This window comes from Pinus tabuliformis, chromosome 7, assembly GCF_031772625.1.
Source record: "Pinus tabuliformis cultivar Carrire ecotype Pingquan chromosome 7, CPIR1, whole genome shotgun sequence".
NCBI lineage: Eukaryota > Viridiplantae > Streptophyta > Pinopsida > Pinales > Pinaceae > Pinus > Pinus tabuliformis.
In genome coordinates this window covers 1,269,977,229-1,270,002,586 of record NC_142293.1, presented here as the reverse complement: position 1 = coordinate 1,270,002,586, position 25,358 = coordinate 1,269,977,229, and the positions used below count along the sequence as shown (strand labels likewise).

Sequence of the window (25,358 nt, the reverse complement as noted above, 5' to 3'; positions counted from 1 at the left end):
CCTTCTCTTCACTTGCAGCCCTCCCCTGTTGTTTCCAAGTGCTCTATGTTCATTATCTACTCCTTCCTACACCTTAGTTTCCTTTCGCCTAGTTCCTCTTTCCTCCAAGTCATAATTCTAAGGTTTGGATCCTCCTCTGGTCATTGAGGATGATAGGGAAGGAAAGAGCTAGCACACTCTAGAACAAAGTCAAATGTGAAAAGGTTTGAAGCATCCTTTTGGGAGAACACCTTCCAAGCCATTTGACATGAAACTCACATTCTTCAATAGGAAGCTTAAGTTGAACATCATTTCATCTTAAAAATAGATGTGAAATGTGAAATTCAACATTAGATTCCAAAGATTGGTAACACTAGCACTATGTGCACTTGGTACCTCCAAACTATTGGTATATACTAGCAAATCAAAATAATAATGGGAAAGGTATAAGTGGATGGGTGTGAAGAACAACAAAAGATTCTCCCACACTTAAATGAATCGCAACTCTAGCTTATGAAAATTTTTATTCAGTTATCTCTAACAGTGAATAAAATGATTTATTTGGAGTTCTCCATTTTGGAGGAAGCCACTTTCTACCCTAATCCTATCTAGGTGGACTCCCCCATTTGAAGGTTCATGATTTTATTTTCCATTTTTTTATTTTAGATCAATACTCGACATGGTCCACATGACAGTAGTAGGCCTATTCGCCTTAGCATTTTATTATTCTCTATCTCAGTTTTTAATTTGTATAACTATGTTATCAAATTTGGACTTATTATCTAGTCCAAAGCCACATTCCTATGATAATCGTTTGGTTTCGAGTGACACGCTTGTAGGCATAAGTAAGACTCATCCTATGTCTTTTAAATTTACCCTGGCTTACACAAAATTTGCCTAGCTTACAAAAGAAAAAAAATAAAATCTCAAATTAGATATCCTTTGTTGGGCCTACAAAGTTAGATATATATATATATATATATATATATATATTCTTTTCTACAGCAGTTTAAATAATTTTTATAAAAACCACTCAAACAAAGTTGTTTGGGTGGCTATAAAGTTTTATGTAATTTTGTTGCATCTTAAGGATGCAAATTTTGTTCATATAACATCTCTAGCTTCCATAAAAATAAATAGATGTTCAAAAAATATATATTATATAAAAGAAATGGTAGAATATTTCTAGTTATATATAATTATTTAATAAATTGGGCTAAACCATTAAGAAATAAAGGAGAAGATCATTATGCAAATTAAATGTGATATTAAAAATAATATTATTTTGCCAATGGTTCTTAGCTAAAGTGGTTGGGATTGTGGTTTGTCATCCCATCCACCTAGGTTCAACTCTGAGGCATGCTTTAGCCTATATTGATTAGGCTCAAGTAAGGTTCATAGTGAAGTTGGAATTTAGTCAATTCATAAAATATAATGGAATAAAAGAGTGTGACTTTTGCTATACTAAAAGGATGGAAGATGAAAAAAACTCTCTCAAATTGTTTGTCTTATATATCATATAACATGGCCATAGAAATCAAATATTAAATAGTTAGGTGTAATTTCATTCCTTTTTAAAATCAAATAAACCATATGATTCTTAATAGATACTAATCATTATCAACATATTTCTCACTGCTTAGATATATTAAATGTCTACTTCCATGTTATTTATTTTTCAACATCATATCAAGATAGCATCATTTAAATATAAATTTTAAGAAGTATATTAATATTAATTTTATTTTAAAATATATTTTTTATTTTTTATAAAGCTTAACATATTAACAATCATCCCACAAGGGAGGGGGCCACAAAACCTTAGGGTAGGGGGATTAGGTTGTGGAATGGGTTGGAATCATAATACGCTGAGTAGGATTCTAGTCGGAACGGTTGAGAAGATACTAGCACTCAAAGACGACAATTAATTATGAAAATATTAAAAAAAGAAATTTAATAAAATTGGATTAAAATAGAATGAAGTTATTTAATGTGGTCATAGTAAAATTAAAAAATTAATTATTTTTAATATTTAACAAGATTTTTATAAATTAAATTATTAATAGATAATTTTATATTTAAGAATTTTTAAAATTAATTTACATTTATAAATAGTAAATAATAATAAATATCTCATTATTAATTTGACAATTAAATGTGATCATCCACTCGATCAACGGCGAGAAAATATACGAAATATGCAACCTACCAGCTGCCAAGCAAGTATTATACCTTAGTTAATGTATGATATTATGTGTGGAAGCGATTAACAATGTGTTTATGATCACGTATAGCATATAGATCTGGGATATAACCATGGTATAATATCTCCTTTTTAATTTAAACCCCGACCTTAAAAAGTGCACCTTTATTAAAGTGAACAACTAAGATATATAATTAGTGCCTTAAATCTAATGCATTTAAATAAATTATATAAAATGCGTGACACATTTAGATAACGCATTGTTTAAATTCTACATGGTGAATTAAAAATGGTATATGGTATTTAATATGTAAATGTTTTGCGTGGAATTTTACGTGAACATGACACGCAAAAGCATATACTAGGTAAAGTTAATTAAATAAATTCACTAATATTAAAAATAAATAATCACTTAATGTAAAAGGGAAAAATTGAGACTATTAGTAAAATTGAGACTATTTAAAAGTGGAATTTTACGTGAACATGACACGCAAAAGGATATGCTACGTAAAGTTAATTAAATAAATTAACTAATATTAAAATAAATAATCACTTAATATAAAAGGAAAAATTGTGACTATTTAAAAGTGAAAAAGTTATAGACCATTTAGAATTGCTTCAATGTAATATTCCATTTTGAAAGATTATAAAATTATAAAATTTTCTTTTAGTTTAGATAATAATTCATCCAAATTAATAACTAATTCATCCAAATTATAATTATGTAGTATTATTGAAACTTTCTAATATAGAGAATAATTTTGTACATTATGCTTTAAATATTTTAAAACAATATATTTATTAGAATATATTAATTAAGATTGACATATTCTAATAACTAGCAATTGTCCCAAAAGATATAAAGATAGGTCAATAGGATTATTAAATTGGAATTGTTAAATTTTTCTAAAAGAGATGTTGGCTCAAGCCTAAAGGATGAGCAATTTAGGATGGCTAAAAGCTTTCTAATTGTTTTTTATTATAGTAAAATTTGATAATTCATTGGTTTTACTTTCAAAAGCTTGAAGGAATTTGAAGAGCATATATAGAATTGCTTTGTGGGATTTGATCCCAATATCATTGATTTGTAAATACATACTCAATGAAATGTTAATTGGTTGAAACCCTACACAAATGTTTGATATAAGCAAATAAGCTGGAAATTTCCATTATTCAGAAGAATTGTAGTACCCAAAAAAAACCAGACCCCTCAAATTGAGCATTAAAAATGCTATTGCTTTAAAACCTTCAAACTTGGTGGTAACCCTTCAAATTTGGGTAGAACACTGAGAACGAGTATTTCTATCTTTTACGTGAGAACATTTTTATTTGAGAACGAGTGTTTCATTCTTTTATTTAAAAAGTAATTTGGTTGGAAAACTGAAAATGAATGATTCCTTAAAACTGGGAATGAGGGTTTCATGAAAAATAAGAACTGAGTGTTAAGCAGTTAATTGTGAAACTCTTCAACCAACATGTGTTGTAAATCGACATGGTGGCCGAGATGCACTAATTTGATAATGATTTGGTCACATGGGAAGAAGACATAAAAATTCACACATTGTGGCTTGCCGAGTGTGGCCACAATGAGACAACAACAACAAACTGACAATGAATTGGCCATATGGAAAGAATGAAAAAAATTTCACAATGAATAAAAATGAATACTAGCTAAAACTGCACCATCACAAAAACAATGGCAAAACAATTTTCCAAAAGAAACTTCCCACCTGAGCATTGCAGCAACTCGCACTTTTGCAAACAGATTTCTCACAACTACCACGCATTGCAAACTAATCTCTTCCCAAGTATTCAAAAACAAAATTTTCCAAACAAATTGATACAACCACTAAACATTCCATAATCACTCACTTCAGTGCGACAGATAAACAGTCAGACAGATAAAATCCATGCAAATATTCAAGAACATATTTTTGCAAACACATCGCAAGACTATTGTGCATTACAAAATAGTAGATTCAGCCTTGCTGATAAAATCCATCCAAATGTTTAATAACGTAATTATAAATACTCATTGCTCACAACCTTAGTGGATTTGTAGAATAATTGCTTCACCCTAGTAAATAAAATCCATCCAACTATTTGTAAACTTCAAAGTCAATTATTAAAAAAAATATAAACACGTTCCACTATGAAGAATTCTGGCAGATGCACAACCCTCTCTTGTAGAAAAGATAAAACAACCCTCTCTTGCAGACAGGATAAATTATTGTTCAACAACCAGTTTTATACATGAAGACACATATAGCACTCCAACATTGATAAAAGACATTTTCAAACAACATGTTGTATTGCGATCAATTATCAGTGAAAAGTAATACAAAGTGCAGAATATTATCAGCGTAAAGTAATAGAAAATGCAGAATATAAATCACGAGGAATGTTGTTTACCGAAAAACAAATTAAATTTATACATGAAGACACATATAACACTTCAACATTGATAAACAGTAACTATACCATATAATAATGAAGAACTTCACAAGAATCAACATGCAGTATGGGCTCCAAAACATTGATAAACAATAATTAAACCATATAATAATGAAGAGCTTAACAAGCATCAACATGCAGTATGAGTTCAGAAAACATGGCTTCGAATGGCAAAAAGTTTCATATTAATAAGTAGCTACAATTAGCTCGAGTCGACCCATTCAATTAGAAGTCATAAATCCACAATATCCATTGTAGTCAACGTAAACTTCAATTATACGACATTACAGAATCCTACAGTCTACAATGCGTTTCTGCAAAAAGCTTCCTTCATCAAATATATGTACATGCTACAGAATTCTCCCCCCAAAAAAATCCGACCTTTAAAAATCATCACTGTGAAAATAGGCCTAGGCCCTTTCCCCACGGATATGCCTTGCAAGCTGAATGTCTTTCGGCTTGACGGTCGCCCTCTTCGCATGTATGGCACAGAGGTTAGTATCTTCAAACATATCGACAAGATAGGCCTCTGCAGCCTCCTGAAGTGCCAAGACAGCATGACTCTGGAATCGCAGATCCGTCTGAACACAATAAAACAAAATAATTAGACAAGTACCACTGCCAAAACAGAGTACCAAGCAATTCATTTAAATGGGTCGCCAATTAAGCTAACATTTTAACGAGAAAGGTGACACGTTACCTTGAAGTCCTGGGCAATTTCCCTCACAAGCCTTTGAAATAGCAGCTTCCGAATTAGCAACTCCATGCTCTTCTCATACTTTCGAATTTCTCTACTCAGTCGATTAAACAATTTGCAATAAAATACATATACTATAAAGAAAACATTGTAAACATATCGATAGAATCCGATGCAAATTTAAACTGCGTGTACATACCGAAGATCAACTGTTCCGGGACGATATCTATGAGGCTTCTTCACACCTCCGGTCATGGGAACAACAGTAAATTGCTTGAGAAATAACATGCCATTCCAAAAGGGAAAATACATCTTCATTTCACAGGAAATTAAATCCTGCACATATCAGGTCAGACTAAAGTCACATATAGAAAAAGAGACCTTCATTCCATTGTAATTCATGATCTGCAGATTTTCAAAGACAGAATTTGATACTTGTTTTGTCGTGGCGTGAGAGCTGCAGGATAAAGAATTTCCCTTCTTGTGGTCTTTGTTGAAGTGGGCACAGAGCATCAACCCTGTTATGATGTTAACAACTGTACAGTAGTGCTACAAAAACTCAGCGGTTACAATGAATTCTTACAGTAATGCCACTGCATAGAAATTTGCAGTACAACTGTTTTTCATGCCACATAAGCAGTGCTAAGGCAACCTTACAAGTGGTAAAGAGGGATACATGAATTTGAACATTTGAGAATATCAAAGATGAGATCTACATGAATTTGCAGAAGGACCTCCCCTGGTCTCTCAGGTGTTATAAGAATTGCAACTTTGACACTTGTGTGCAACAATGTGAAAATTTACTTCAGAAGTTACTCCACAGTCATTGCATAAGATCCAAACCTGCTCAAATGATCGACAATAAAGTGGTGAGGTATTTTCTCTCACGCTACTAATGGGCTCTAAAGTATGCCTCAAAATTATACCACATTAACATCAGACAACTTACCATTTTGTTCTGGTAAGCTTCGGGCATTGGAGTCAAAGCAACCTACATGACAAAAGAAAAATATCAGAATCCACTCAAGAAACTTAAAAAATCAATTTCCATTGGACGAAAGAAAATTTCAAATATGAGAAATCAAAATTAGCAAAAAACACACATAATAAGCTACTCTTTATACAACCCATTGCAAGATGACTTCAAGATGTTCATCTTGTCGAAAATATCTACCTCTCGGTCAAGTTTCTCCCATAATTTAGACCTATCACAGACAGATTTGGAGCACACTGGAGAAGCAAATCTGCAAAAGACAAACAAACATGTTAGAATGGCAAGACATTTGAAATAAAATTAAAGCTTCTACAAGCTGTGACCATGGATTGCTGAAGAAGGTACCATTAATGGGCATATCAGCAAGTATATCTAGTATTGTGTAATAGTATAGGTAGACTAGAAACAAGAGGTTGTGAGCTAGGGCACAAAACAGGCCACATATGAAACTTACTGAAGATGCTCGTGCATCTCTTTCAAGCAATGCATGTTAATAGTGCGACCAAAAGGCAATACGCTGATAAGCTTTGTAGAGTCGAATAAATACTGCAGAGGAGTCAACAAACGAGGGTTTGGATATCTAAATAACTTCAGTCTAAATTATGCTATAAAAAGAAAACTACAATTACTACACTATGCAGATAAGTGTGACCTACCTCAAAACACACAGGGCAGTTGTGGTGCATTGCTTTTTCCACACAAGGGTGGCAATCCTTCAAGCGGATAGAGTAGCAACATCCTAGAAAAAGGTACATGAGCAAATAAATCATTCTCGCACTACAATGAAACAAGGGAAGAAGCGGTGATAATTTGAGAAGAAGCAGTGATAATTTGAGAAGTCATAAAGAACATACCACATTTATAACAGTGGAAGAAATTATCGTTGCCGCCAGTTCTGAAAACCAGCACAAGTAGCTAAAGTCAAAGGCAAGAAATACATCTAATACATTTCACAATAGCATGAAAGATTACTTTACAAGAGAGCAAGAAACATCAAAGGAAAAAGAGAAAAGCATACCTGCAAATTCCACATCCGTCACAGTAGTATTGCTATTTTGAGTCCTGGAAAACCAAAGTGGCAAGTACAATTAGAACCAAAAGCGTATACATCCAAACCATCAGTGAAACTCTTTGTTTTCCTGAACCAGAACTATTAAACCTGAAAAGGCATTTAAAGCGTACCTCGTCATCAAAGAAATTGCATTTTTCACAAAAGTACTTTCCCATACAAACACCACAAGTAATGCAGGTTTGCTGAACCTGCAAAATGACAGTGCATAATCATTTTTAAAATAACTCAAGAAGCATTATAGTGTTTACCTCTAAATTTTATGCACATCATTAAAATTAAAAAGGCTTAGCTCTTACATCTTGTTCAGTTCTACAATGTGAACAGATAACCTGCATACATACAAGAATAACTATAAATAACAAGAGAAATATGCTGCAAACATACGAGAATAACTATAAATAAACAAAAGCAATATAGTAATCCAGCAAGTTAGATAAAATTTGCTAGATAATTGACCATTTATCTTTTGAGAAGAATAAAAGTTAAATCTTTACATCTTTCAAATCTACCTTCAGAAAATATTATGATGTTACAACCTAAAAAATCTTTACTAATTACAAAGAATACATATTATTCAGAGCATTAAGACAAACATCATAATGAATAACATCTAACTGGAAAACAAGATAGAACCTTACCTTTCAAACTTCATGGCACGGTACATCATGTCTGTCAAGTGGATGGACAGATATGAGATCAGTCCATACTATACCCTCACAAATGAAATTAGAAGAGACGTAATTTTCTAGTTCTATTTTAACAAGTATATAAGCCAAACACAACCATTAAACTTGAAATAGATACGAATGAAGTAAAGAAAAAGAAGCATACTTTGGCCTCATTATGACAATGCCTACAGTCAAAGACTTCATTACAACACGGAGCCCTTATTTGGCATCTCCGGCGGTAGTGTGAACATCTGCCATCAATTATCAGTATCAAGAAAATACACATAAGTAAAATCATCCCTGTTTGGCACATTTTTCACCACTTTGTAAGATGCATGGAGATACCAATAAGAATATATCAAAATTATATATAATAAATAAAAGGTATAAATGTTACATTAAAGAATAGTGTATTGAACATCTCCATTCTATTTCAAGGAAGAAATACCAAATACAGTATGGGTATGCATGTCAAACAATGTAGACACTCACTAAAAGATTTATGTTAAGGACAACAAATGACCAGGATGAATTCTTTCACAGTTAAAAATAGAAATGTCATAGCCCCACGTTAATGAATGCTATTTTTGCACACTTCAATTCCCTGAGATTCATTGTCTTAGTAGAAAGTAAATTAAGCTGAAGAAAATAGAGAGACGCAGAAATACTCTTCTCATGTTAGGAATACAAAGAGGTCACTTTGGCACAACCTCTTTTCTTGTTCTATGAGATGAGATAGGTTTGCTTATGGCCAAAATTTTGGATAAATAGAACAAATATGTGGGATACCATAGCCCCGCATAATATGTAATAGTTTTTTAGCTCTAAAGAAGATAAAGTTAAGAATTGAAATTAGTTCCACATAAAGAACACATGCACCAACTATAGGTTTCCAACGTTAGCAACAGAGAGCATCCACTCCATTTTTTTACCAATTAAGGAGAATGCCAAAAGTTTCTCCTCCTTCAATTAAGGAGAATGTCCAAAGTTTCCCCTCCTTCAATAGAGAACTATACTTAGTATAATGAAAGAACTAAATAATAAAGAAAGGTAGTTGATAGCTAGGACAGCTTCGTTTTGACACAAGTGCTATTTTATAGAACTCGCTGTTAGAGAGAAATTTGAAATAAAACCGACTGCATTAAAGGGTGCCAATAGAAATTTATTGTTGGGTCATGGACACAAAGAGGCTACCCCACGACTTCTACTGGATTACAGTAGCACACAATTACTCATTGTTCACAGAAAGTTCCGTTACTACACTAGTTCAAGGGTGCTATAAATAAGTACCATGAAAATGTCAGGGTTCAATTTATTTCATTCACCATATATTTTCATGGTATGGGCATATTGACTTCCAAATGTTTAGGTCAATAAAATTTGCAATCAAATTCTAAACTAGTCCCTTCTCTTGGTACATGAGATGAGATGTATGCATATTCCCACATATTTTTTGTAATAAATATGAAATATGCAGGCATGCACTCATATGGGGCATGCATTCATACGACAAATTGTTCAAATTGCCAATTGCATGCTCCAGGTGCCAATTTCACATCGATGCTGGTGAGGGAAGTAGCTGAAACTAGGCTAGCAACCATTAGAATCCGAGTGTCCCGGATCCTTGCCTTCTCTACCATCCTACCACAGAATGCAAAAAGAAAGCAAATACTCTGCTACTATATCGCTCACCCAATGCCATTACACCACTCAATGGTTCCAAGTGAGAGGATATTCCCAAAGTAGAAAAAATGTGTTCAGCCTGGTGAACTAAAATAAAAGAGCTCCATGAGTAAAGATATCGAACAAAGAATGAAAGAAAAAATTATAAAAAGCTTATTTTGAAATCAATGTATACTAACATCACAGAATCTAACTAGAAGGCTTCAGAGCATTCCAAAATCTCCCGACTTTAAGATTTGAAGAAAACGTAAAGAGATTGACAGGAGATTAATTTCAAATACAAAGAATTGTATTCTGGGACTCTCTCTATATCTATAGTCATAGAAAACCTCCAAAATGAAGAAAAACAAAAAGAAAGTATTAAAAAAAATGATGTGTAATAGCAATGCATCTAATTCTTGTCGCCCAGTTTTAATGAATTGATTTGAATTTAATTACTAACCCATATTGCATGCATCCTTGATTAAGTGTATCTTCCACCACCATCGTTGGCTTCATACGAGCCATGATTCAAGGAAAAGAGCGATCTACAACACAGAGAGCAAGAACGAAAGCATAAGACCAAAGCCCAAACATCAAAACAGAAAATCCAAAACCGCAACAAAAAATTACTATCAATCTCTTTCAAAAAAACCACTTTTAGGCAATGCAATCGCGATCACACCGCCTTAAATAAAATCGATATTTTCCCGTACTAAACCCTCGAAAGCAAATTTGAAGAACATTGAAAATAGGAAATCAAAGCAAACATATACTCTGAGACAAACTAGAATGGAAATAAAACATGGATCCTAACGCAAGAACAACCACAAACCCTAGGAAACCAAGAGAATTCACTAATTTAAGAACAATCTGACATGAACTTTAGAAATTTTTACATCAAAAACCAACAAACATGCTACAAGAATATAAATATGAATAATGAATAGAAACATAGCCAAAAGAAGATAACCTTGGAAACATACACCAAAATCCTCTGCCTAATGCCCTTTTGGGATAATCTGCATTCACAGTTTTCTAATCCATGAATGCATGCTTACCTGTTCAATACCTGTTCACCATTAGAAACATGGGAATACAGGTAACCTGATGAGTGCATGCTTGCCAGATGTGATGCGCGGTGAGGATAATGAATTGGAAAATATCTTTTACTGCCAGATGTCAAACAGAAAAGCATATAATAGATGTCAAGCAGAGAAACAAAGTGTAGACGAAAAGCTCACTCAAAGGAAGGCCTATCGGCCTAAACATAGTGCAATAAAATATTTAAAGCATAAAATATAAAATTACTCTCTATATTAAAAAGTTTCAATAGTGCTACATTATAATTTGGATGAGTTAATTATCTATGCTAAAAGTGATTCTAGTAATTTTATAATTTTATAATTTTCAAAATGGAATATTACATTGAAACAATTTTAAATTGTCTCGAACCTTTTTCGCTTCTAAATAAATAATATTTTAATTATCATCTCAAATACTTCAACTTAATTTTTCTCTCTTTATACATAAAGCATTTAAATATTATTATGAAAAAAGTTGATACAATTAACACACAACATTTAACAAGTGTAATATGCAGCTTTGTTGCTTAGTACCTACCTATTATGCATAATTGACAGAAAAACATATTGTAACTAGGATAATAATAAAACTACTACTATGCAAAAAAATGTCTATATTTATAGTGATTTTTTAACCTACTTTTTAAAAGTATATTACTATTTTTTTACATCTAACATAACATACTAACTGGGATTTTTAAATGACACTAACTTCCATGGTTGATCATGGTTTGTGATAAACTTGAGACACAAATTTAAGATATCTTTTTTGGTGATCACAAAGATACATAGTCTAGATCTTATGTTATAGGACAACTAACATACTATAGTAATTAGGAGTTATAATGTCACTAACTTCCATGAGGAAGCATGTTTTATGATATGTTTGAGATACAAATCCAAGTTAGTGTAAGAAAATAGTAATATAATTAAAAAGAAGTAGGTTAAAAAATCACTATAAATATAGACATTTTTTTGCATAGTAGTAGTATTATTTTTGTCCTAGTTACAATAAGTTTTTCTATCAATTACACATAATAGGAAAGTACTAAGAAACAACGCTGCATATTACACTTGTTAAATGTTGTGTGTTAATTGTATCAACTTTTTTCACAATAATATTCAAATTCTTTACGTATAAAGAGAGAAAGATTAAGTTGAAGTATTTGGGATGTGTTGATGACGCCGGACCCATCAACATTCACGGGATCTTCCTACTATGAGGTCCCAACTAGACCTCACACTGTTTGGTGTAGGAGTTTCATCTGGTATGATGGCCCAATTGTCATTATCTTAAAGATATCCCTTAGCTCTTTCTTGTCGGCACGTGAGAGTGGTCTGCTTCATCTTAAAACACCGAGGTTCTCATGCTTGGGGAGTGCTTAGTGTTACTTGTGTCAAGGTTCTTTCACCACAGAGGGAGGGGGTGGATGTGAGTCTCCAGTTGGAAGGGAAGAGTCCCAACTCTGTCACAGACACACAACACAACAGGACATGCGCATCTTTTGAAGGAGTAGTCCACACTGATGCAATAGTCACAAATTATAAGAGGAGATAACACGTACAACACTCAACAAAGTAGTTTGCGTGAATGCGATGGTCGTTATAACAATTTTATGGGAAAGGTTTTGTCTAATGTTTGGTTAGGCATCCCACGCGGGCAAGACAACATTAACAACTTATACAACATATTTTCATAAACATATGTATTAAAACAACTGAAATAATTCAATTGTTTTAACATAGGTTAAAGAAACATGCACTACAAGTGTTCTGAGATCGGTCTTACAAACAATTACAATACATATGTGAAAATGCACTGGCATGTTATCAGGCTTCTGAATTAAGTGAAAGTTATAAGACACATCGGTACACCATACATCACTAACCCCATGAGAGGGGCGTTGAAGCCACTACTCACTCCTCAAAGAAAAGATTACAGACTCTTAGGGCTATGTGGGAGGATCCAAGGTGAAAAAGTCCATTGCATGTACAAATGAGGGGGTATTTATAGACAAGGGTATAACTGGCCCTTGTGACTATTCGACTTCCCTCATGATTGTTTGACTTATTTGACTCTTCAACTTTACATGACTCTTCGTATAACATGTGGGTCTCTTGGACTTCCACGTTACATTACATTGATTTACAACAATATGGCCCACTGTAGTGATGTGATCGAGATTACTCATGACACGACTCGACACGATAGTGATGGTATGTTCATGTTTCTAGTGGTGTCCATGTTGAGCTGCAGTGCTACTAAGTGATGGATGTGCTCTTGGTGTATCATAGCTTTACCTCTGCATGGCAAGGTGTGCAGAGTCTTTGACGGTCTTGGTGTTCGCTTGATGTTGCATGTGCAAGTCGCTCCTTCACTTGTACTTTCACATGCTTCATGTGTTTGCTCGTTCGCGAAAAAATATCCTTTCATGCATTGTCAGTTCACGAAAAATATCCTCGCATGCATCGTCCATTCGCAAGAAAATCTCCTTGCATGCATCGTTCATTCAGCTGTTCACGAACAAATATCCTTGCATGTGCTCTCCTTGTTCATCCCGTCCGTCTTCGCGTCATGTCTTGTCCATGTACCTGTATTTGAAATCACTCCTCACGAGATGACATCAAACCCATAAACCGCCTAGTCTACCATGATGCATTGTCATTTTCTTATGGATACAGGGGACTACGAGAAAGGAAAAGGCCATGAAAATGTGTAAGGGAGATTTCAAGCTGGGATGTGGTCTCTGGGTACTGTTGTTGAAAATTGCGCAGAAGTCATTGGGAGATTGAGATGGACAATTCGGATCAGTAGTGACTGTCCATGGGATCTAGCTCAGTTGGTGGGTAAATATGCACAATTTTTTATGGGAAGCAATGTAGGAAGTAGAGGGGCTTGGCAGAAAACTCTTTGCAATTCCTCTGAGGTAGTGGCAGCGGGTTGTAGGACGCTTGTCAAGGAAAAAGCACATTTTTCGCAGGGAGCTGGCAACGGGCTATAAGGGTGCTGCTAGTGACAAATGCATAATTTCTAGGAGGCTAGCCTGCTAGACATCCCATCATAGTTTCTGAGCTGAGCGAGATGCTTGGTATATCGGTGACTGCTCATGAAAAATGTGCAACTTTTTGGTAGAGAAGCAGGCCAGCTGTCTGGGTGTCTGGCTGAAAACGCTATGTAATTTTTTGAGGGAGACATGGATGGACACAAAATGTCTATCTGGCATGTCAGTGCAATTTCTTCAGTTAGTAGAGCAGGAAAGGTCTGCAGCTTTTGTGCAATTTTTTGGGCGAGTGAGTCCCGAGGTCACTGCCTGGTCAAACTCTTTGGCTGACCAGATGGAGGGTTGGTTGATTTGCTTGCGAGAAACATAGATTGAGATGGCTTACTAAGAAAGTTTTTCACTATTCTGGGTCACAATCGGTTCGGTCGATTCTAGGATTGCGTAGTGTAGGCTGCCTGGGAGACAACCTCAAGATATGTGTAATTCTAGGGAGCAATATATGTTGACTGAGGGCTGAAATTGCGCAAAGCATCTCAACAAGGGTCCAGTTGTTGGAGCGTGATCCATATGCATTAATCTTTGTACAAATTTGTCACCATGTCTTGCACTTCTTCAATCAAGTGGGACAATAGGAGTATGCGTCCCCTCCCGAATGAGTGCAAATGCACCACAACCAAATCAAAATCACATTTATATTCTCTGTAGGCAGGTAACTGCCAAGTCAAAAGAAAGAATGTTGTGCATGGAATACACCATGAGGGAGGCCTTGTTAACACACTCTGCCACACGAATTTCAAGATTGAGAAATGTGCGATAGATCCACCACCTTCGCGTTTCTTTATTCTACTTAACCATATGATATCTCATTAATGATATGGTCATGTAGACCATAAATATGCATTAAAATTTATGAGTACGTGTTGCCCCATCTTAGTTCTTCAAACAAATAGAAGCGTAACAGTTTGCGCTACCCATATCTATCTCAAAAGTCAAACTTTCTAAAACATTATTATATTTATTTAATTTATATTATATATAATAATAATAATAATAATAATAATAATAATAATAATAATAATAAAATATTATTAAAGTATTTTTGGGACCTATGAGATTAGCTTATACTCTAAGAAGAAGTCACTAAGTGATGTCTAAACTATCCATCATAAGAAATGAAACCCTCAAATTTTTTTATACGTAAGCTATAAAATGATTTCATATAATCTCTTTAAATATAATAATGCTTTCATACCATTTCTTTAAATATAAGCATATAGTTCATCACTACTTTAAGGTGTATTTACCTAAGTATTAAAAATTCAAATCTTTCCACCATTGTAGATTTAATGTTATCACACTTTTTAACCATATGCACTGTTACAGCGATGCCATTATCTACACTAATTGTTGATTATTAATTGAATGAATGCACAAATTTTTAAACGTCGATTCCACTATGAAAAACATAGTTGTGATTTTGATTTTGATTTAATTCAAAAATTATAAACCAAAAATTGATAATATGAAAAGTCATTAGAACCTTCAGAAACCAAAAGATAGATCTTAACACTAAAAAATATCTTAAAACAGTTACATACAGTCAACATTCAACAGAATGTATATGATCTTCCTAAATGACATGATAAGGAGGATGAGGTGTGATCTAAATCACCACCAAAATGCCAGGAAAGATGATCAATTCAATTGAGAGAAGTTATATTCAACATATCTTATACACCTGAAAGAAAATGTATTATCAAAACATAAACAGTCCTATCTATATGCCACATTCCATCAATGTGCAGCAAAAAATCAAGATAATATACATATACAACAAAATTGACAAAAAAGAGTGTGAATAGGAAAGCTAGTGATTTAACCCGGAAATGGGAAGTCACCCATATCAAGAATGTATTGTTCCCAAGTGATCTCCAAGTACCATTTGCCAATCAACCCCAGTAAGCCTTTCTTGGATAAGTTGTCTGCTTCATTGTTCAGGTTCCTTCCAATATGCTAGATTGTGGAGCAGCCATGGAGTTGCCATAGAATTTCGATCCTTTCTAGCCATCCTTGTAGCATGGGGTTATTGATGGAGGCCCTCCCCATGACCTGATCAATAATAATCTTCAAATCTCCATAAATATGAAAAATGGTGTTTCCAAGGAAACTGTTGAATCATAGGATCCTCCAGAGAGCTAATGCTTTTGCTTTGTTATTGGTACCACAACCACCATTCCAGTAGACCCCATATGACAAATCAACAGTCATAGCTATCTAAAAGCCACATGCACAAGAGTTCCTTTGAGTTGCCACATTGAAAAACCCCATTGGGTACATGAATTGTGTATTTATATGCTTATGTGGACCAATATTAGTGCATGGGGATTGAGCAGAATATATTGAAAGATTAGTGGTGATTCTTTCAATAACCAAAAATAAATCTTCCAAAGAGTTCTAGAAGATGTACCTGTTTCTCCAATTCTAGATGGCGAAGAAGAGGAAAAGGAGAATGGCTCTCCAGGAAGATTTTTGTGCACACCACCATTTTAATGAGTCCCTAATGCAGTTATGGTGAATGTACGGGAAGCCAATGAGGGAAGCTATCTTTTTCCATACCTGAATAGTATATTGGCAGTGTAGAAAGATGTGGTCATTATCCTCAGCATCATTTTTGGAAATAGTGCATATCTTAGGACCATGCCAATTCCTTTTTTGCAAATTGTCCCATACAAGATTTCTATTATGATAGACAAGCCATGTGAAGAGTATAACTTTAACTGGAGCTTTGGTTTCCCAAAAGGCATATGAAATTTGGTGCTCCCCCTGTCTGGCGACCATGCTAGAAAGAGTAGAGTATGTGTCAGCAGCTATGATGTTATCAGTTGCCATATTTCCCGACCATATGCTTTTGTCCTGTGATCCTATGTGTCAAATGTCGATATGCATCATTATAGATATAGTATGATTCCACTCCCATTCCTTTCGACCAAAAAACCCCAATTCCTAGGCTTTTTTTCCATATAGGGAGCGGTCCTTGCCAACCATTTATGACTTGACCCCAGAAGAATATGCCGCATCCATTAAGATGTTGCATAATCCTCTTAGAGATGGTGAAATCCATTCCAGCACCCAAGATTGGGTCAATGCCAATGAGAATACGGTTACCCGATTGAAACTTCCAAGCAAAATGGTGGATAAATATCTTTTCAACTTTCAGGAAGCTTAGCCAGATAGCCAATCCCTGTTTGATGCCAATGGTGCCATTCCTGTACCAAAAACTGAAATATTTATCTTTAAGATACTTATGTTGAATGATCTTGCTCCATGTTCCAACTCCGAATAAGCCCCTCCAAAGGGATTTTATCAGTAGTGCTCCACCGAAATGACGAAAGTCCATGATTCCCCATCCACCCATACCCTTAGAAAAAGTGATGTTGGATAATTTGGTCAAATGGTATTTTTTCCCATATCGACTTCCCCCCAGATGAAGTTTGCCATTAGGCAGTTTAGATTGTTAATGATGGATGCAGGGATATGGAAGAGATGAGCCCAATAGACCCCCATTTGTGACAAAATCTCTTGGGTGAGGATAACCCGCCCCCCTAAAGACAGGCATCTAAACTCCCACCCAGAGATCTTTTCGAAGAATCGATCACCAAGCCATTACCAATCAACAATTCTGTAGCAAGAGGGTTTGATATGATAACCAAGATATTTCAAACCATTTTGTATTGACATTGCCTCAATACCAAATAAACCTTTGATATATGAAACAATCTCCAAGTCAGATTGTCCACGATATAGAACAAATTTATTAGCATTCATGTGTAAACCAGATGCATTAGAAAATCTACTGAAAATGTGAAAGAGACATAACCAAGAAAAACGAGAGAGCATACCCATGATGAGAATGTCATCAACAAAGAGGTTATGTGAAATGCTGATGTTGATTCCCATCTTCAGTGGCTGAAATTGGTCCTCCAGGACCACTTTTTTAATATGCATGCTTAGACAATCCATAACAAGGATGAATAAAAGAGGGGATAGTGAACATCCTTGTCGGAGACCCCTGTCAGCCTGGAAGAACTTTCATGGATACCCATTAATGATGACAACATAGTTGACATTATCCACACAAGCCATAATCCAATTAACACATCTAGGTTGCAATCCAATCTTGATAAGGACAAGTCAGGGAAAACCCCAATCCAGGCAGTGATATGCCTTTCGAAGTTCAATCTGTATAATAGCAACTTCAAGATGCCTAGTGTGAATCGAGTGCATTCCTTCCTGTGCATTTTCCATAGCATCATGGATGAGTATATTCAGGAGAAATCCATGTTGTTTAGGGGTGATGTAGCGAGAGAATGTTCTACGCATGCGGCCAACAATAGTCTTTGATATGATTTTGTAGATGATGTTGCACAAAGAAATAGGCCTGTAGTCAGAGAAGCCCTTTGTAGAGTTGTTTTTAGGAATGAGGGCAATATATTTGGAAGTGATATGGTGATGGATGAAACCCGAGGTCCTGGATTCCTCAATCATGTCTAGAAGATCTCCTTTGAGGGTATCAAAAAATGTGTGAAAATTTCAATCGTCCACCCATCAGGACCAGGGCTTTTGTCTCCCTTAAATGACTTGATAACGCCCAAAAGTTATTCTTCAGAGGCTTTCATAAAGAAATCTTCATTTTTCTCAGCACCATACATAATCGGGTAAGGATCAGTGCCCCATACAATATCTTCAACAAAAATATTATCATTGTTGACATATGCCATTTGGAAGAATTGAACAATAGCATCGCCAATCCCTTCTTGAGTCTGGTAAATTTGTCCATCAACATCCATAATCTCCCATATGGTGTTTATATTGCGGCGATGGTTAGCATATCAGTGAATCAACTACGGATATTAACCTGTGGTAAATAAACTCCAAAAGTGCGCTCATTATCATTTTCTAAGGGCGCGTTCATTATCATTTAACATATATTGCAGATATCCTATGTTTGGATTTTTTTTTCACATATTTTAAACTTAAAGTGTCAAATTTTACACAATTTAATTTTAATGTTTTAAAATTAATAAAATAATAAAAAAAAGTTATACATTCCCAACCACATGAAAAAACACCACTCCATAATGTAAAATATTTAAACAATGACCTTATTTATCGTTTGTCGTTTGGGAGGTCCATTTTCTTTGGCCACATAATGATGGAGAATGCTTATTATGCCAACGTTAAAGACACAACTTACTTTAAAAAAAATAAGATGCCTTACCGTAGTCGCTGAACTTGGCCCTTCAAGTGCTTTCAATATTCAATGCTCAAAAAATGCCACCCTCTCCTCTATTGGGAGGCCACATGATAATTATGGCTTTCCTATATCTTGAAGGTTGAGGATAAAAGGTAATTTTTAAATAATTAGCACAATCACATTTACCAATGTGGTTGATATGGGCTAATAGACTTATGTGAAAGATATATACAATCACATTAATAAGTATTATGTGTATTGTTTTAAACACCAACTATTTATAATTATTAATAACTATATAAATAATAACAAGAAGTATTTTCAGCTGAAATCACTTTATAATAATATTAGTAACAACCGTATTATTTATATATATTATTATATTAATATTATAATAATAATAATAATATAAACTCATAATAATATTAGATTATCATTATATTATTATAATAATAGTATAATAGTTATTATATTAGTAATAATAATAATAATAATAATAATAATAATTATTATTATATTATATTATATTCTTATTATAATAATATATTATAATTATATTATATTATTATAATAATAATATAAAATTATAAAAATAATAATAACAATTATATTCTATTATTATTATAATAATATAAAAATATAATTATTATTATATTATTATAGTAATAATATAATAGTTATTATATTAATAACTAGCCTAGATCCATCTTAACACCAGATCTATGAAGTGTCAAGAGAGATTAAATCTCTCGAGGTGGAGACCTATTTTTTGAGTGCAAAACTTGAGGAAAGGTTTTCACCTCGAGAGATTTGATCCTTCTTGGTATTTGATAGATCTAGTGTTAAGATGGATCTAGGATGGTTTCAGTCATGTGCAATCATACAAAATTTGTTGAACATCTAGTTATTTTGATCATTTTAAATGTGTTAAATATGTCTAAGATTAATTTGGTCATTTTAATTTAAAATTTGCATAGTTACCTCTTTTTGTTGAGATGAGAGAGATTGTTAGTAATGTGAATGATGAAAAATGATGAAATACAAATTTTGAGTGAAAAGTGCCAATGTAACAATTTTGATAGACAGAAAATGTGAATACTAAGAATATAGTCAATTACAAAAAAACTTCATTGCAATCAATTTGAAACTATTTTCTTCGACTGTTCCTATTGTCACACCTATTAGTTTTTTCCATTTTCTCATATCGATCATATGAAAATAGTAGTTGGAATCATAGACCATTCAAATATTTAACTCAAGCTAGTGTAGTAAAAAATGTTCCTCTTCTCTCTTTCTCTCTAATATTAATAGTAGTTTTTTCGAAATTCAATCATTATGACTTATGGAGTGTTAAACCCCAAATAATTTTCCATGGTAGTTATTTTCTATTATCGTGTTTGAATGCAAAGTAATTAACAATGTTGAATGATATGAAATGGGAATAATAAGAATGTACCCAATTATAAATAGTTTATAGTTTCAAGAAGAAAAAATTTTGGGTACGCAAACATTTTATTTAGGATGAAAATTCAAGTATTGTATTTACGGTTGAATAATTTTAATGTGCTTACACTAAGAGATATAGATGGGGAGGGGGACGGGGAGATGGACAAAGAGAGAGGCAAAGGCATGGAGGGAGGAAGAGATATAGATATGGAGAGATAAATGTTAGAGAGAGAGAGAGAAGGGGAAGGGATAGAGAGGGAGGGGAAAGGGAGGAAGGGAGAGAGAGATAGATAGATATGGAGAGAGAGTGTGTATGTTTAGGGGCTGAGATACACAGATAAAGAAGAAGAGACAATGGGAGATAGAGATATAGATGGAGCAGGTAGAGATGTGCTTACACTGAAATCAATGCACACTATTAATCGAATTACTTTGAAATTATTATACATCATACATCTTGTTGCATCAAATCAAAAATCAACATCTACATTAAAATCAATGCATCTAGTGCAAACAATCAAATAGGATTAGAAATCATCTATACTGAAATCAATGTACCTAGTGCGAGTAATCAAATAGAATTAGAAATCAATATCTACACTGAAACCAATGCATCTAATGCAAGCAATGAAATATGAGTAGAAATCAACATCTACGCTGAAATCAATACATCTAGTGTAAGGTATTAAATATGATTAGAAATCATCTAAACTGAAATCAATGCATCTAGTGCAAGTGATCAAATATGATTAGAATTCAATATATACACTAAAACCAATGCATCTTGTGCAAGCAATCAAATAGGAGTAGAAATCAACATCGACACTGAAATCAATGCATCTAGTGTAAGGTATTAAATAGAATTATAAATCGACATCTACACTGAAATAAATGCATATAGTGCATGTGATCCAATAGGATTAGAAATCAAAAACCACATTGAAAATCTAAAATATTCATGACTTTCTAGATCTAACTTCTATGTCTGTATTTGTCTTTGTGAAACTCTTTCTTCTTCCTTATCTCTCCACCTTCCATTATGTGTCTATCTCCCTCCCCATCTCATTCTCTCCCTTACCCTCCCTCTCTCCCCTGTATCACTCTATCCGCCTCTCCCTAAATTTCTCTTCTTTACTCTCTCCCCTTGCTATATATATTTATACCTCCCTCCATCTCTCCTTATTTTTTTCTCTATCTCAACCCCCTAAACATATGTCATGCTCTCTCTCTCTCCCCCCATATCTATCTATCTATGTATCTATCTCCCCTTCTTCCTTTCCCTCTCTCTCTCTCTCTCTCTCTCTCTGTCCATCTATCCCTCTTCCTCCCTCCCTCTCTTTGCCTCTCTCTTCTATCCACTCCCCCATCACATCTATATCACTATCTCCCCTTGTCTCTCCTTCTCACCCACAGAACATAAACTCTTTCTCTCCATATCTATCTATCTCTCCCTCCCTCCCTCTTCCTCTCCTTCTCTCTCTCCGCCTTCTCTCTCTTCCCCCCCCCCCCCTCCTCACTGACTCTCCATCTCTCCCTTGTCACTCCCTCTCCACCTTTCTCCCTCAACGTCTTTCTTCCCCTTTCAACTCTCTCTCTCTCTCCCCCTCTCTCTCATCTCTTTGAAGTCCTCTCTCTCCCCTTCTCTCCCACCTCCCTCCATCTCTCCCCCCATCATACACACACTCTCGCTCCACCCTCCAACTTTGTCACTATCTTCCTCCCTCCATCTCTCCCCCCATCATACACACACTCTCTCTCCACCCTCCAACTCTGTCAGTATCTCCCTCCCTCTCTCCTTCTCTCTCCCACCTCCATATCTTTGTATCCCTATCTCTATCTTCCCCTTCCTATCCTATCTTTATCCTCCCATTTTCTTTCTCTTCCCTCATCTCCTCTCTCCCTTATTCCATCTTCATCTCTCCCTTGTCACTCCCTCTCTTTCCCCCTCCACATCCATCTCTCTCCCTCCCTCTCTCTTCCTTTCCCTCTTTCTTTATGTATCTCACCTCTATGTCTCTCTCCGACACTCTATTCCCCCTTTCATCTTACTCTCTTTCTTAAACATGATACCATTGTATTGTATTTAATAGAGTATCTATATTAATAAAAAAACATAATTGGTTGTAAGATATTAAACCTATATTTTGGATCAATAATCTTAAAGAAAATAAAATAATAAAAAAATAAAAGAATCACACAATATCTTTCCACTATAATTGTTAATCACTTTTCTTTCTCATCACTTGGATTCTTGGTTAAGATGCATCTATCCTAGTTCTTTATACTATTATTTATATTATATAAATTCCACATATGTATATATAAAAGTATTCCCATTTTTTTAATTTATTAAAAACTCTATTTAATCTCTATGAAAATATTATTAGTAGTTGTGAGGATGGAGGGTTTAGATATACCTCAAAAGTAATTATAACATTTTTTCTCTTAGATTTAATTAAAAAATGTTATAAAATTAAATTAAAAAAAAATATTTGTAAAATATTTTTATTTTGAAATAAGTTATTGTTTCTGGGCATGTGGTATTGATAAGCCATGGCATTGGCCAATGGTATTGTAACAATTAAAATCCTAGATCCATAACATAATAATCCAAAGTCGATATGGACCATGGTATTGTTAAACCATGGTAGTAGGCCATGGTATTATAATTTTCTTCCCTCCTCTCCCTCTCTATCTTTCTCTTGTGGGTATTGTCCCATGGTATTGTAAAAACCTACTTACAAATTAATAATATCCATGGTAGATATTCATGATTAAAAATATTGTCATATTATAAATATTAAGTTTTTATCCACTTATTAACTAAATTTATAGGTGTAACACATCTATATTAGTTGTTTCAAATATATTGATTACATAAAATATAATATTACAATATTATATTTTACCCAATATTTATAACCACCCCACCTAATAAATTATGGCTAGGGGTGGGGAGAAATACTAATTAAAATGTAATATTATTAGATTTTACCTAATATTCCAGGTCACACCCCACTCTAAATATTAAATTCTACTCAATATTTCCTCTCACTCGTACTAATTTTATTGTGCACCTTCTATTATATTGAGTTTACCTTCCTACAACTAAAAACATGAACACAACAAAATATAAATTTACCCTCGTATTAAATGCCATGAAATTTACCTGGTTATTATTACAGGATATGCCCAATTGAATCCTTTGCTTCATTTGCCTATTTTTTTTGTTATTCAATGAATAAGCTAATCGATCTCTTTTTAAATTGTATGTATATATCGTTTTCAAAATTGAGTTTGTTAATATTAGCCCACACCTCTTTTTATTTAATTAATTTTTTTAAAGTAACATTACACATATCTAATCGATCTCTTTTTAAATTGTATATATATATATAGTTTTCAAAATTGAATTTGTCAATATTAGCCGATGCCTTTTTTTTTTTTTTAATTAACGAATATATATCATTTTCAAAATTGAGTTTGTTAATATTAGCTGACACATATATATTTTTAATGTAACATTACATATTTTTTAATGTTTTTTAATGTAACATTACGTGACAATATCTCCCTCATATACCGGGCTGTAGAGTGCTAATAATAATAAGTATATTATTATTATTATTATAATATATTATGATTATTATTATATTATTATAACAACAACAACAACAACAATAATAATAAAAATAATATTGAATTATTATTATTATAATAATATTAACTCAATAACAACCATGATCCGATAATAATTAGAATTGTGATCATGGAATTATGATGTGTATTTTTTTAAAGACCAAATATCTATGATTATTAATAACTATATAAATCATAACAACAATATTCTTATTATAATAATAATTATTATTATTATTATTATTTTATAATTATTATGCTTTATTAATTCAACGATATTTATTTTAGTATTTTTAATATTTATCTTAAGGTTTGTATACCTTGGGTTTATAATATTAGTCCTTTTTGTTTAATATTATTCCCTCGTGTTCACAATCCCTTGGGTAATAATATATATTATTATTATAATAATAATATAATAAATATATTATATAGTAATAATAATGATAATAATACAGTGTAATTGTTATTATTACATTATATTGTATTATTATTATTATTGTTATTATTATTATATAATATATTTATTATATTATTATTATAATAATAATATATATTATTACCCAAGGGATTAATACCTAAATCCCAAGGGATTATGAATCCAAGGAAATAATATTAAACCCAACGGACTGATATTATCAACCCAACATTGGTAAACCCTAATATAAATATTAGAAAGACTAAAATAAATATAGTTTATTTTCATGGTGAGACAATCCTTGTGACAATGTTACATTCAACCATGGCTAACCATGGCTCACTATGATTGTCAATTATTGACCACGATTGACATTATAAACCTAAGGTAATAATAAACCCAAGGGATTGATATTATGAACCCATATAAATAATAAACCTGAGGGATTAATACTAAAACCCCAAGGGATTATAAACCCAAGGGAATAATATTAAACCCAAGGGACTAATATTATAAACCCAATGTATATAAACCCTAAGATAAATATTATAATCACTAAAATAAACATGATTGACCATCATTGATTTTCATATTGAGACAATCTTTATCACAATTCCATGTTGGACCATGGTTGACCACAGAATAATAAACCCAAGTGATTGATATTATAAACCCAAATGAACAATAAACCCATGGGATTAATACTAAAACCTCAAGGGATTATGAAACTATGGGAATAATATTAAACTCAAGGGTCTAATATTAAAAAACCAAGGTATATAAAC

At 33.3% G+C, this 25,358-nt stretch overlaps 1 pseudogene across 1 annotated transcript; it reads right to left on the bottom strand.

Annotated features, from left to right (window-relative positions):
• Nucleotides 1-5,605: 5,605 nt before the first annotated feature.
• LOC149252069 (E3 ubiquitin-protein ligase RZFP34-like) lies at nucleotides 5,606-10,242 on the bottom strand (annotated as a pseudogene). The gene is made up of 12 exons (XR_016266042.1): nucleotides 10,193-10,242; nucleotides 8,231-8,318; nucleotides 8,038-8,112; nucleotides 7,696-7,728; nucleotides 7,510-7,587; nucleotides 7,346-7,389; nucleotides 7,182-7,222; nucleotides 6,984-7,066; nucleotides 6,782-6,873; nucleotides 6,508-6,577; nucleotides 6,283-6,324; nucleotides 5,606-6,176 (listed from the first exon to the last, which is right to left on the bottom strand). The product of XR_016266042.1 is annotated as an E3 ubiquitin-protein ligase RZFP34-like (transcript).
• Nucleotides 10,243-25,358: the final 15,116 nt, after the last annotated feature.